A 13,368-nucleotide genomic window follows, 5' to 3' on the forward strand; every position below is an offset into this window, starting at 1 on the left:
TTCTTGTTATCTCAAACAACTTGTTCTGCTAAATAATTTAGAATAATAAGTTAATGGCACCATTAGTAGATATCCTTCTATTCCTATATAAATAAAGATTCACTGTGGTGAATAACAAACAATTAAAAACACCACATATATATAATTACAATGTTCACTATAACCCTTAAAACATTGGTTTTGTTTCACTTACTGATTTTGAACATTATTATGATCTTAACGTAACACTATGTATACATCTATGTATAACCTATGAGAAAAGTTTTATAGTATACATCTGGGAAGTATATTAATTATTAAGCTTTTCTGCGGTGATCATGCTCGTAATTGATACATCAACCAAAATTCCGACGCTGTCTTGTTTGTAAAATTAAATAATTTGTCATCAGTGATGTCAAAATGAATATCAAGGATTTAACAAAAATAACCTTATAATAGAATACTTTACATTTATATAACAAACAATATTAGAAAGAGATTCTTTATACAACGTGCAGAGTATCACGTGTTTTTGGTTCGGTTTTAGACTGAATAGCATGCTAATAGTGACATTGTGTAGTTATCTACCTCTTCCATTATTGGCCCGGCATGCCCAAGTGTGTTAAGGCGTTCTACTCGCAATCCGAGGATCGCGGGTTCGAATCCCGGTCGCACCAAACGTGCTCGCCCTTTCAGCCCTGGGGGCGTTATAATGTTGAGGTCAATACCACTATTCTTTGGTAAAAGAGTAGCCCAAGAGTTGGCGGTGGGTGGTGATGACTAGTTGCCTTCCCTCACTACTAAATTAGGGACGGCTAGCGCAGATAGCCCACAAGTAGCTTTGCGCAAAATTAAAAAAATAAACAAACTCTTCCATTATTCCTCGTAGTGTATAAAAACTGAGCTCATTGATCGAATTAAACTTGTTCTTACAATATTTATGAACACATCAATGTTATGAATCTACTTTTAATCTCATTTTTTGTTGTACATATTCTACATTTAGATGCAGATGGGCTACTATTAATTCACAAATAACAGCCAATTTCCCTTAATTTTGCTTTTAGTTCTGCTACTTCCACAGACATTTAGTGTTAGTCTGTTAACCTTGCGGCTATATCAAAGTTTACCTAACAAATTGTGTTACTACAATAGGTGATATGATGTTATTCATCCACATTAACAGCATAGGAAGTCGTATAACTTGTACTTAATACAATTTGGTTCCGCCAGGTCTTGCAGTATCATAAAACTTCCTTCCAAAGAATGCACTTGTGTAATTCTTCGTCTTTACCAAATAATTCTCGGTTTGTAGAAACGTCTTGAAAAAACAAAATAAACCAAGAATTTTAAACGTGTTATTAAATATATTCTTTATTTAAACGTTAATTAATAAATTATAAACAAACCAGACTATATTACTCGTTTAACTACAGTTAATTAATATATTTTTCCTTTATTTACTGTTCTTATTCATTGTGGATCCAGGTGGTTAGGGCGCTTGAATCGTAATTTGAGAGTCGCGGGTTCGAATCCCTATCACACTAACCATGCTTGCACTGATAATATACGTGACAATATGCTTGTCAATCCCACTATTCGTTGGTAAAAGAGTAGCCCAAGAGTTGGCGGTGAGTGGTGATGAATAGTGTCTTTCCCTCTAGTCTTTTACTGCTAAATTAGAGATGGCTGGCGCAGATAGCACTCTTATATCTTTGGGCGAAAATCAAAAAACAAATATAACAAACAATCTTTGTTATCTCCAGTAAAATTTTTAACTTATCTTTTAATTAAAGGTTCGTCATATTCATACAGCGCTTGTTTCTTAATACTTGAAAATAAATACGATTTTAAAATTAACATGTTATTCTATTCAACTGTTAATCACCTGGTGGTGGAACCATCATAAGCTAAAAACACATTTAAGGCATTTATATTAATGTATTTCACTAAATGTTTCGAAGATAGATATATGATCTTTATACCTGAAAAATAAATTGTAATCCGCATATAGGTTTAAATATGTCTAAATATGTAGTGTATGTACAACTTGATGACGAGAAGTCCACTTGAAATAAAAATGTATCTTAGGAAGGCTGGTATATGGGTCTAACACTTTCACTAAAAAAGCAGAGAACAACGTTTCGACCTTCTAAGGTCATCTTCAAGTTTACAAAGTGTATATACTTATTTGTTCTTAATAGTTTAATTTGCCCTTCATTTTGTATGGACTAGGAACGGACAATGTTGTGTTCCTCACTTCTATACTAAATAATTGCCCGGCATGTCCAGGTAATCTGAGGGTCGCGGGTTCGAATCCCAGTCACACCATCCATGTTCGCTTTTTCAGCCGTGGGGGCGTCATAATGTGACGGTCAATCCCACTATTCGTTGGTAAAAGAGTAGCCAAAGAGTTGGCGATGGGTGGTGATGTCTAGCTGCCTTCCCTCCAGTCTTACACTGCTAAATTAGGGACGGCTAGCGCAGATAGCCCTCGTGTAGCTTTGCGCGAAATACAAAAACAAAAAAAACAATCTACACTAAACTTAATTTATAAACTATAACTAAGATGAAGAAGCTTCAAATATTGACCATAGATAAAATCATTCATATAAATTCGCTGTTGTGATATATACATAGTTTGTTTTGTTTTGTATTAAGACTTATTATAAGTATTATATTCTCAAAACATAAGTCTCTTTTCATTGTACTTATTAAAAAAATAAGTTCTACCTAAATTTTCTGGAACATTATAAAGAATATAACACTAAATACTATTCATTTTAAATTATCCATTTCACAGTTTTATTATTCAAGAGATTACTTGCAATTGAAGAAATAATTTTAAATGAATCAAACCTTAAAACAGACTCAAATGATAATAAAAAATTTCGTTATTGAAAACACAATTTGGTACATTAATTTATAATCATTAGTTTAATTAATTAAATGTATAAAATGATAAAAATTTGATAAAACATATAAACAAACATTTAAATAGGTTAAAAGATTTAACAAAGAGATAATATAGCTATTAATCTTTCTAATTATGATTCAAGCGCTCGTTCGATGCTTAAAGTTTGCCATTATACCATGAAATTTAAATGTAAGAATTATCTCTAAGGTTGGGATAATTACAGATTTTATTAAACTCTAGTCAGCAGTAAACAAAGAACACAAAACTTCAAGTAAGTGGTACTGCTTTAAAATCTTTTCATGATTACGACTGTGGAAGTAAAGTATTTACAAAGAAAGAAGGCCCTCTGGCGGAAGAAATGTTAAGTACTTACAGTCAGTAGAAAATCTGATAAAGTAAAAAGTGTCTTTATTTAAATTAAACTTATTCAGTCAGTAATGATAACACTAAATTTGTAAAACTATAGTAAGATCCAAATAAAACTGGAGAAGACACATGATAAATTAAGATTCAAACAAAACTGCAGAAGACATATGATAAAGTTACTTTGTGTATTAAAATAATTGTAACTCACTGACTGATGATGAATATTATAAAATAAAGTCAGTTGGTTCTCATTTCTATATCACATGTGGACTTCATAAAGATGGATGTCCTGTTAAATGGCATAGGCTCAGACGCATATAACTTGTTTATTGTCAGATATACAAAATATAATAGCTATGGTTACAACGCTTCACGTTGAAACGTCAGGGTAACGTGGTGAAACGATCTAACCACAGATATTATACTCTACGTATCCGACGATAAACGTGTTTTATGTTTTACGTAACACATTAATTACATATCCTAATACAATCATGAATTACATAGATTTCTGTTCAAGTTATTAGAACTACTGATCAGAAAAGAATATACTATAAAAACAGCTCTGAGTTTTCTCAATAAATATAAAAGTTTAATTTTAATAATGGAGATTATTGTGCTAGTACGGATAGAGTCCATTTATAACAAAATACAGCTAGAAAAGTCCATAAATTTATGTACTGAAACTTCATATCAAAATGAAAATAATGAAATGAGTCTACTTATGTACTTATTTCAGAAACTTATGACTTTTATTACCAATGAATGTAATTTTCTTCTTGAGAATAATGTCAATGATCAGCTTGATACTTTTCTACAGGATATATATTGGCTCTATTGCTCGCTAATCTGTTCCTATACCACCAAGACAAATCCTGAGTTGAAAAGTACCACACACAGTAGCCATCATATACAAAGAAGATATGTGGATAGCACCTTTATTATTTTAAGAAAAGCTGAAAATGTTAAAACTTCCTAGTACTAAATATAGATCTTTCCATTTCAAACCACTTTAATCATAATAAGAACGATAAGTTTCAACGTGAATTTTTCCACGAGAAACCTTTAACTGGTTTACATTTCAACTTGGATAATTAGATACAGCTATCTTTCTCTTAAACAATTTGTTAAAATCCTGATATATTGGACAATAAAAGGTAACAGCGGATAGACGATATTAAGCGAATCTACCAAAGAGTTGCCTTTGTATTAAGGATTGTACATCAAGTAACTTACACAACACGTAGGTATTTTTAAACAAATGAGTTCTATCATGAGCTGTTGGCTCGGGCACACGACTCACAAACTGCATCTCACAAAACATTCTTGCCCTTCAAACCGTAAAAACGTTATAACCATAGCATTATTGTTGGTAAAATGTACCCCAAAACCTGTCGGTGGTGATGTTGGACAGCTGGCACCCTTCTAGTTCATTAGAGACGGTTAGCGCAGTTTGTATTCATGTAGCTCTGCATGAAATTCAATAAAACAAAAAACAGATTATATAACAGTTCACGTACAAGTGCGAGCTAATTTAAAACATGTGAGATTTTCAAATATTAAAAACAAACATGCGGTGAATAAATGTACTAAATCTATAAATAGAAACAATTTTAAATTTTTGAACTACAGATAGATTAAAATTAGTTGATTAATAGACTTAAATGGAACTGAACGAGCGAAACAATCATGTTTGTTCACTACGTAAATCTTAAAGTGTTAGCAATGTACTAATTGAACAAACAAGGTTACAAGTTATAACGACGATAAAAGTCGATATTGCAAACGTGTTGCAAGGTGTAACATTTGAAGTGTAAAACTCAATATCAAGTAATACTTGATATTATTTTGTAGAAAATGTCTCCGGTGGGAAATCCTTATCGTGCCAGTAACGTTGCAAGCCATCTGGACCATCCAGGTTAAATTTTTTCTCATCAGAGAACAAACCCTTCGTCTACTTTTCTACGTTCCATGTTTGGTACTTCTCAGCAAAGTTTAACCGAGCTGTTTCTTGGTGTGGAAGGAGGCGTGGCCTTTGAAGACGTATACAGTTTTAAAAGCCTTTCTCTCATAGATGCCATCTTATTGTTCTTGAGCTGTATTCTGCGTCCGTAATGGATTCGACAACTTGTCGAATCCTCCTGCTTAACGCCGGCGAAATTTTCTTGGGCCGACCACTTGAAATTCTCGTTCCGTATCCCTCAGGGTCTTTTAAGAAATTTGCAACAGCAGTTTTACTACGACCAATCTCACCTGCGATGGCACGTTGAGAGAGACCTTGCTTTTGCAGCTCGACAATTCTGCCACATTCAAACTCTGTCAACTTTTTAGACTTTGCTATGTTTTTACCCAATGTAACACAGGAGATGTCAGTGGGAGATGTTGACAACACTAATGCTTGAACATAAATGACCAAATTTTGTTACATGTTTATCGATTAACGCTTCGTTTCAGTGTGGTCTTAAACTTTTGACCAGCTAATATTTAGGCTAATATCATAGTGTTCACATTTTCCCTATTAAATGCTAAAAATGTTTATATTTTTATTTTCCTTTTCTTATTTTCATCTTTCGAAGCTCTACTCAAATAAGTGGTTGAGTCTAACAACGCAAAACATACATATTTTTTCTTTATGTTCATTGGCGTTAAGATTTTGGTTAGCAGTGTATTAAGTCATCGTAATAAAGAAAGTATGACTTAGTTTCATGTTCCAAGAACTACAGTTTCTTAGATTTCTGGCTTCATATTTCTAAACCACCTAAAACTCTTTCTTTGCTTTAGCCTAGTCTTTTAGCGCGTTAAGGCGTGAGCTTCGTAATCTGAGGGTCGCGGGTTCGCGCCCGACTCGCACCAAACATGCTCGCCCTCCCAGCCGTGGGGACGTTATAATGTGACGGTCAATCCCACTATTCGTTGGTAAAAGAGTAGCCCAAGAGTTGGCGGTGGGTGGTGATGACTAGCTGTCTTACACTGCTAAATTAGGGACGGCTAGCACAGATAGCCCTCGAGTAGCTTTGTGCGAAATTCCAAAACAAACAAACAAACAAGCCTAGTCTTTTATTCTGTGCATTCGAATGCTAGCGATTAATACATTTTTATTTCTGAAATAATAATATTTTACATATGATTAGATTTGAATAGCATTCAAATGAAATATGTGTAGTCCGTAGAGTTCATATTTGTGCATAGTAAAGCTAAACATATTTTAGCATAACCAAGACCAAGAAAGCTCCAAATTATGTGTCGTTATTTCTCAACGGTTGTAGAGCATATAAAAGATGAATATACATAAGAACACCTTTAGATTTTCCATTATGTTCTTAGTTTCACACTATAGACATATTTTCTACTTTAAATACTGTGACATTTGACAACAAATGTTTCTCGACATAACAATGAAATAGAAAACTTGAAATAGAGATTATTGCCGTGTGCCTAGCACATGGTAACATTCTATATAAACAAAAATTATAAAAAACATAAGCCAAGTTTTTGATAAACACTGTAAGTAATGCCTGCTTTCTTTATCAGTTATCATGTAATTTATGTTTTTCGTTATTTATATAAGCACACAGATAGCTACATGGAGAAAGGTATTAAAGTTGACTTCTTTCATACGTTATTTTTAATAATTTACTGTCAGATTCTGCATCATATTGAATAATTTTATATTTTTATCTTTTACAAAGTCAGTGCACCAAACTAGCTAAAAGTATATAAACATTTCTCGATTATTATGTTTAGGACACCAAAAGTGATTAATTTTAATATCTTTCAGTGTAATATGTCTCATTGATTCTTACCTCTATTTGGATCCATGTAGTATACCAGTCATGAATATCCGAGTTAGTTGATTCATAAATGTGCTTAAAACGTGTTTAAAAACCTATATGTAATTATAGGATTAAACTCACTCCATAATTTATATGTTAAAATGTATTGATAAACAGTAATGTGCTTAAAACAGAATACAAGAAGATTCTATCGGACTTGAAACGTTGGAACGTACAATCCAACAAAAGTTGAAACGTTGGAACATACAATCCAACAAAAGAAAAATCAGTTTAAAATGCACTTCAGTAAGTACGAACCTTTAACAGTTTCATCACACAAGTAAAGAGGATAAGAGAAACATAAGAGCGGAAAGTTGAACATGGAGTTCACACTAGAATCAAAGTGCTCTTCAAACTGGATACATGATTGTTCTTGAAACACACGCATTTGTTATGGACGAATTAACTTCAATCTGACTTTTAGGAGTTATTCGGAGCTAAAAGTAACATATAATAACAGGTATTATAATTGAAAGTTCAATGACCTTCATGTTACAATACGTCAATCCGATGTGAAGTATTAATCTAAATTTATTTCAAATGAATCAAAAAGTTATATAATTATCACACAAGCCAGACTCACATTGGTACTGTACAGCCTACGTGAAGTTAAGAAAACAAATGACCAGTGTTGCATGGGGGTTTGACATTACTAAACACCCAACTCTGTGACATAGATATAAATTATTGTTGATAATAATGAAGGAAATTATTTAATAATGTTATATAAAATGTTTGTACATGGTTACGAAGGGGGCTAGTTTGTTTGGAATTAAGTACAAAACAACACAATGGGTTATCTATGCTTTGCCCATCACGGATATTGAAATTCTGTTTTTAGCGGTGTGAGTCTGCAGACATACCGCTGTGCCACTGGGAGGGGTGAGCATCTAAAAAATAATGGAAATGCTTTTATAATCTCACGATTGTTCTGGAACCATCGATACCGTAAGCTAAAAACAATCAGATAATCAATCAGATATGTGATTACTTAACATGCAGCACGCGTTTCTAATAACCATTGATCGTCCTGAGTTACCACTCAGTTACCACTTATAACTTTCTTCATGTTCCCTTCACAGTTTTTCACGTACTGAAATAAAAATAATGTAGAGTGTGTTTATTTCAATTTTAGTTTTACCTAAACATTTTGCTTCTTGGTTGCAGGATGTTAACATTTCAGTGCCTTAGTTTTATAATTTAAAAAAAAATCGTTTATTCAAAATTTTGAAGACATTACAGTCAGAGATCTTTGAAATGCACAGTTATACTCAGTATTATATTTTCCTTATGTATGTTACAGGTTTTGTTGTAACTTAAACCTCTTATAACAAAATTAACACGTGTACGTCAAGCATTAATTGCTAAATGGCTGATGAAGAAAAAAAAATCCAGTGGAAGAACACTACTGCTCCAAATTATCCTTCTAATTATAGTCTTACCAAGCTCTACCAATAATCAATGAAATAATATATTTTTCCTAATGAGGTCTCACACCAACTAATTTTTTTCCCGTTGACATTATAAAAAATAAATATATATACGATTACTCTAGTATTTTTTAACTTCATATCCTGCACTGTAATTTAGTCTAGTTTATACGTTTCTCTGATAGAAGAAACTTCGGCTGTGAAATATAGCCCAGCTAAATAAAATAGTTTCTCGAACACATTAATAAGTAAGCTACCATTATACGTCTTATTCTTCCTATCTTCTCAAGCCTCCTGTAACATTATGCCTGTTATTATGTTCAGGCTTATATTCTATGAGAGTTATTTCTCGAGGATGAAGAGCTAAGGAGAATGCAATTTTTGTACAATGGCGCTCTAATATTGCAACGCTGCATAATTCTTTTCACCTCGAAGCTCCATTTTATGATTCGACCTTGCAAGGCTGATGAGAACAGAAACTGTGTAGAACTTCAGTACTTTCTACATCAGTTTCATATGAAACATGTGGACCGTTAACCGATTATTCTTTTCATTTCTATCCACATAGAGTGGGTATGTATGTAAAATTACAGTTCTACACTGTAGTCTCTTTTATGTAACATTGAAACTGGAGAGATGGGTATTTACTTTTTTAACAATTAAAAGTGTTTTAGACGTATATAGTACTGTCCATAACCGAGAACAATGCCATTGTGAGATTCATGTGATAATAGTGATATGTAACAAAATTTATTTCATTCTTGTTTTGGTTTTGTTTTTTATTCAAAATTACTGTCGTTGAATATACTGTTGTATAACCGTAATATGTGTACATTTTTAGTTAATCTTCATACAAAGCTACTGATAGCCTGAAGAAAAAGTACCTAGTCAATAGCACCTACCTTCAACACGTAGACTACTCTAATCGAATAGTAGGATTTGACTGTCACTCTTATAGGCAACCATTGCCCAAGTGATGCGCGTTTATTGATGTTTTGTAAAGTGGAGCGAAATACAGAACGTTGGATACACACTCCGTCACCTTAACCACTTGGTCTCACTCGGTACACACACGCACATAAACATAGTGATTTTTTTCTTGATAAAGTAAATTCTCAGTTTTTATCAGTAACAGCTCTGCTACACTTTCGTATATTGTGCCAATACCACTTTCACTTCAGAACAGTAGCCAAGTAGGTTAAGGCGTTACTCTTGAGCCGAGGGTCGCGGGTTCAAATCTCCGTCGCACCAAAAATGCTTGCTCTTTCAACCTTGAGGACGTTATAAAGTGACGGTCAGTCCCACTATTCGTTGGTAAAAGAGTAGCCCAAGAACTGGCGGTGGGGGAGGATGACTAGCTGCCTTCCCTCTAGTCTTACACTGCTAAATTACGGACGGCTAGCACAGATAGGCCTCGTGTAGCTTTACGCGAAATTCAAAAAACAAAACTTCAGGTCAGTTTCACATTTCCTGTAATTATATTAACTTTAGATCATTTTTATATGTGGTATAGCCTGTCTTTAACTTTAGATCACTTTTATATGTGGTATAGCTAGTCTTTAACTTTAGATCACTTTTATATGTGGTATAGCTAGTCTTTAACTTTAGATCACTTTTATATGTGGCATAGCTAGTCTTTAACTTTAGATCAGTTTCTCAAGTGGTATAATTATCTTTAAGTTTGGATCAATGTTACACGTGTTATAATTAGTTTTAACTTTAGATCAGTCTCACTCGCGTTTCTTTGAGGCTTTATTTATGTTCGATCAATATTAAACACGTTGGTGGCTTTTATATTTAATTTAAGTTAAAGATTTTGTTTTTGAAGAAATTAGGTTTGCTTGTCGGGAAGCATAAGGTTACACAACGGGTTGTTTTCTGCCTACCACTGACATCGAAACTTGATTTTTAGCGTCTTTAACCTGAAAACTTTCTGCTGATACCAAACTAGGAATGACATACTAATTCTAATAAATTTTGTAAAAAACTCTGACTTTCCTATTTGCATATTTAATTTGATAATATTCACTGTCGTCTAATATACAACTAGCTAAGTTTGTTTGTTAGAGTATTTATATGATTCTATCTTTTCAGCATTACCCTATTTACTGCCATGGGCAGATATGGGATAAACTATATTATATTTGTTTTAGCCCTAAAACTAAGATATTGAGTACATTTTCTGAGTAATAGACAAACAATAAAATTAATACTTTCACAGTTAATTAAAAGTCATAATTAGTGCATATTAGTTTTGTCATTACAATCCTCCATTAGTGGAATGGGAAAATAATATGTCTTTGTCAAAACATTTACATTGCGAAAATCTGTACAGAATCTAACTGAACCATCAGATTTAGGAACCAGTACACAAGGTGAGACTAATACCTTTTACTTAGTTCTGTAATGCCATTGAATATATTTCTTTACGCTTTTTCTCAGCCTTGATTGGTTTCACGCGATATAAATGTTGTTTAACAGGAGAAGCGCGTGTGTTTTCTTATGGCAAAGCCAACTCGGGCTATCTGTTGAGCTCACCGAGAGAAATAGAACCCCTTATTTTAGCGTTGTAAATCCGTAGACTTACCGTTGTACTAGCAGGGGGCACACAGGAGAAGCGTCACCTACACCAACATCATTAACAGCAATGTTGGTGTTTATTAGAAATGTTCGAAAATGCACACTCATACTCATTCTATCAATAACCTAGAAAGTTAATTTTCTCTTCAAAAGACAAGTGATTGAGTTTTGCATCAAGATTAGTCAGTATTTTGGAATTACTCAGTCTGATGTTGCATTTATCTCCAATATTTACAAATTTATGGGTGTTTGAGCCAAAGAGACTGTCATCAATATCAGGAGAACACTCAACAGCTAAAATGTTTTCAGCTGCATCTTGAATGTGATAAGGCTTCAACACCTCAATATGGCACAGCTGGGTAGCCTTTCGATGATCAAGTGCCTTAACAACATGGTCTGTTTCATTGGCTTTCTGAACAACCTCATAGGGACCAGGTACCTAGCTATGAGTTGATGCTTTACAGTGGTGCTAATACTAAGACCATCTCATCAGGACAAAACTTACGCTCTTCAGGTTTCCAGTTATAAATTTTTTTCATTCTAGGTTTGGATGACTTCAAGTTTTTTCTAGTCAATTCATAAGCAACTAACAATCTGGGCTAAATTTTGAAGTCATCCACAGTTAGTGCATTTCTTTTGGGTCATTTACCAACCACTGTTCCTTCAGCAACTTCAAAGGACCACGCAAGAAATGGCCAAATATCAATTCAAATGGGCTAAACCCTAACGACTCCTGAACTGACTCACAAACAGCATATAATAATAATTTAACTCCTTCATCCCAATCCTTATCGAATCGTATTTTAAAGGTAGAATGAAATATCTCAGAAGAACCTTGCAATTTGTGACGGTAAGCATTAGAGTTAATCTGTTTAGCCCCGAACTGATCAACAACCTGTTGAAACACTTCAGACTTAAAATCTGATCCCTGCTCAGACTGAATTTCTTTGAACAGGCCAATAAAAGTAAAGAAATTAATCAAAGTCTTAGAAATTTTTATTGAAATGTTTCTTAAGGAAATAGCTTCGAAAAATCGAGTGGATGTACACGTGATATTCAGCAAATGCTGGTTCTCTGACCGGGTTAATGGTAAAAGCTCAACACAGTCACCAATCACACTAATGAAGAGATTTTCGAAAGCTGGAATAGGTTTCAAAGAAGCAACGGGGATTTTTTGGTCAACTGATAGGTATGACAACTTTTACAAAACCAGAAAACAACTTTCTTAATTTTTAGCCAAAATAAATGTCTCATAACTTTGTCACACACCTTGTTGACTCCTAAAGGATCTCGCAAGAGGCGTTCATGGGCCATTTTCATTATGTCAAAACGACATGCTTTTGGAACAACAATTTGATAACCTATAGCCCAGTCCTTTGAGGCTAGTACATTTGGTGGTCTCCATTTTCTCATGAGCACACTATGTTTGAAAAATAAACCATTTTAATTTTTCTCCAATTCATTTTTGGAGTGCATATTTAAATAATGATAAGATCTATGGATCTATTTCTTGTTCATTGTTAAGTCAGTTTGTAAGAAATGGAACTCCACCAAATGAACTAGATCCATCACGTCGTCCTTATTGTCACTCACCAATGAATTGTCAGTAAGATGTTTATTCTCAAGATCCCTGTCGGTTCTAAAAGTTGTCTGAGACAAATCTGTAATAGATGAAACAGTGACCAGCTTTCTAACCATCTTGGGTTCGGAAACAACTTTCCGTCAGTCAAATCGTTTCTCGACTACAACAGTACACCCTTAATTGGCAGAGTAGGTCTTACTCCAATCACAGGTCTGATGTTAAATAAATATTATGAAGTGGAACATTAACAAAGCCGCTCTCAATATCCATAGCAATAACAGACTCACCAGTGGCTGAACTCGAACCTAAAGGCAATGCACCTTCAAACAACAATGACTGAGTCGCCTCAGTATCATATAAAATACATATGAGTATGGGTTTAGCAATGTCATTTGTCAAAGACACAGAACCAACAAACACAAAAGATCTAAATTCCTCCCTATCTACATCAGCCTTTTTATCAGTGGCCAAATAAACAACATCTGGTGAAACTACTTCCATATGTGGACACAAATGCACTGGTGTCGCCTTTTTTTTTTTTTTTTTTCAAACTCCAACAATCGGACATAACATGACCAGGCTTTAAAAATAACAGACAGGCATGATGGTTTTGATAAAGTTTTATCGTGATTATTTAAATATTTCGAACCAGATGAGCTGGATTTTTTAGAAGAATCCTCA

General features: G+C 33.8%; 1 long non-coding RNA gene across 2 annotated transcripts in view; it reads right to left on the reverse strand.

The window, feature by feature from the left end:
- Positions 1 to 980: 980 nt before the first annotated feature.
- The window catches only part of LOC143235040 (uncharacterized), an 88,462-nt gene continuing 76,074 nt past the window's right edge, over positions 981 to 13,368 (reverse strand). The window contains exon 2 of one of the 2 annotated variants that reach the window (XR_013018901.1): positions 981 to 1,300. This is a non-coding gene — a long non-coding RNA (uncharacterized LOC143235040). Of the gene's footprint in view, positions 1,301 to 4,481; positions 4,732 to 13,368 lie in introns of those variants that run through there. The other variant, XR_013018902.1, reaches the window with a different exon arrangement.

This window comes from Tachypleus tridentatus, chromosome 12 (genome assembly GCF_004210375.1).
Source record: "Tachypleus tridentatus isolate NWPU-2018 chromosome 12, ASM421037v1, whole genome shotgun sequence".
Lineage (NCBI taxonomy): Eukaryota > Metazoa > Arthropoda > Merostomata > Xiphosura > Limulidae > Tachypleus > Tachypleus tridentatus.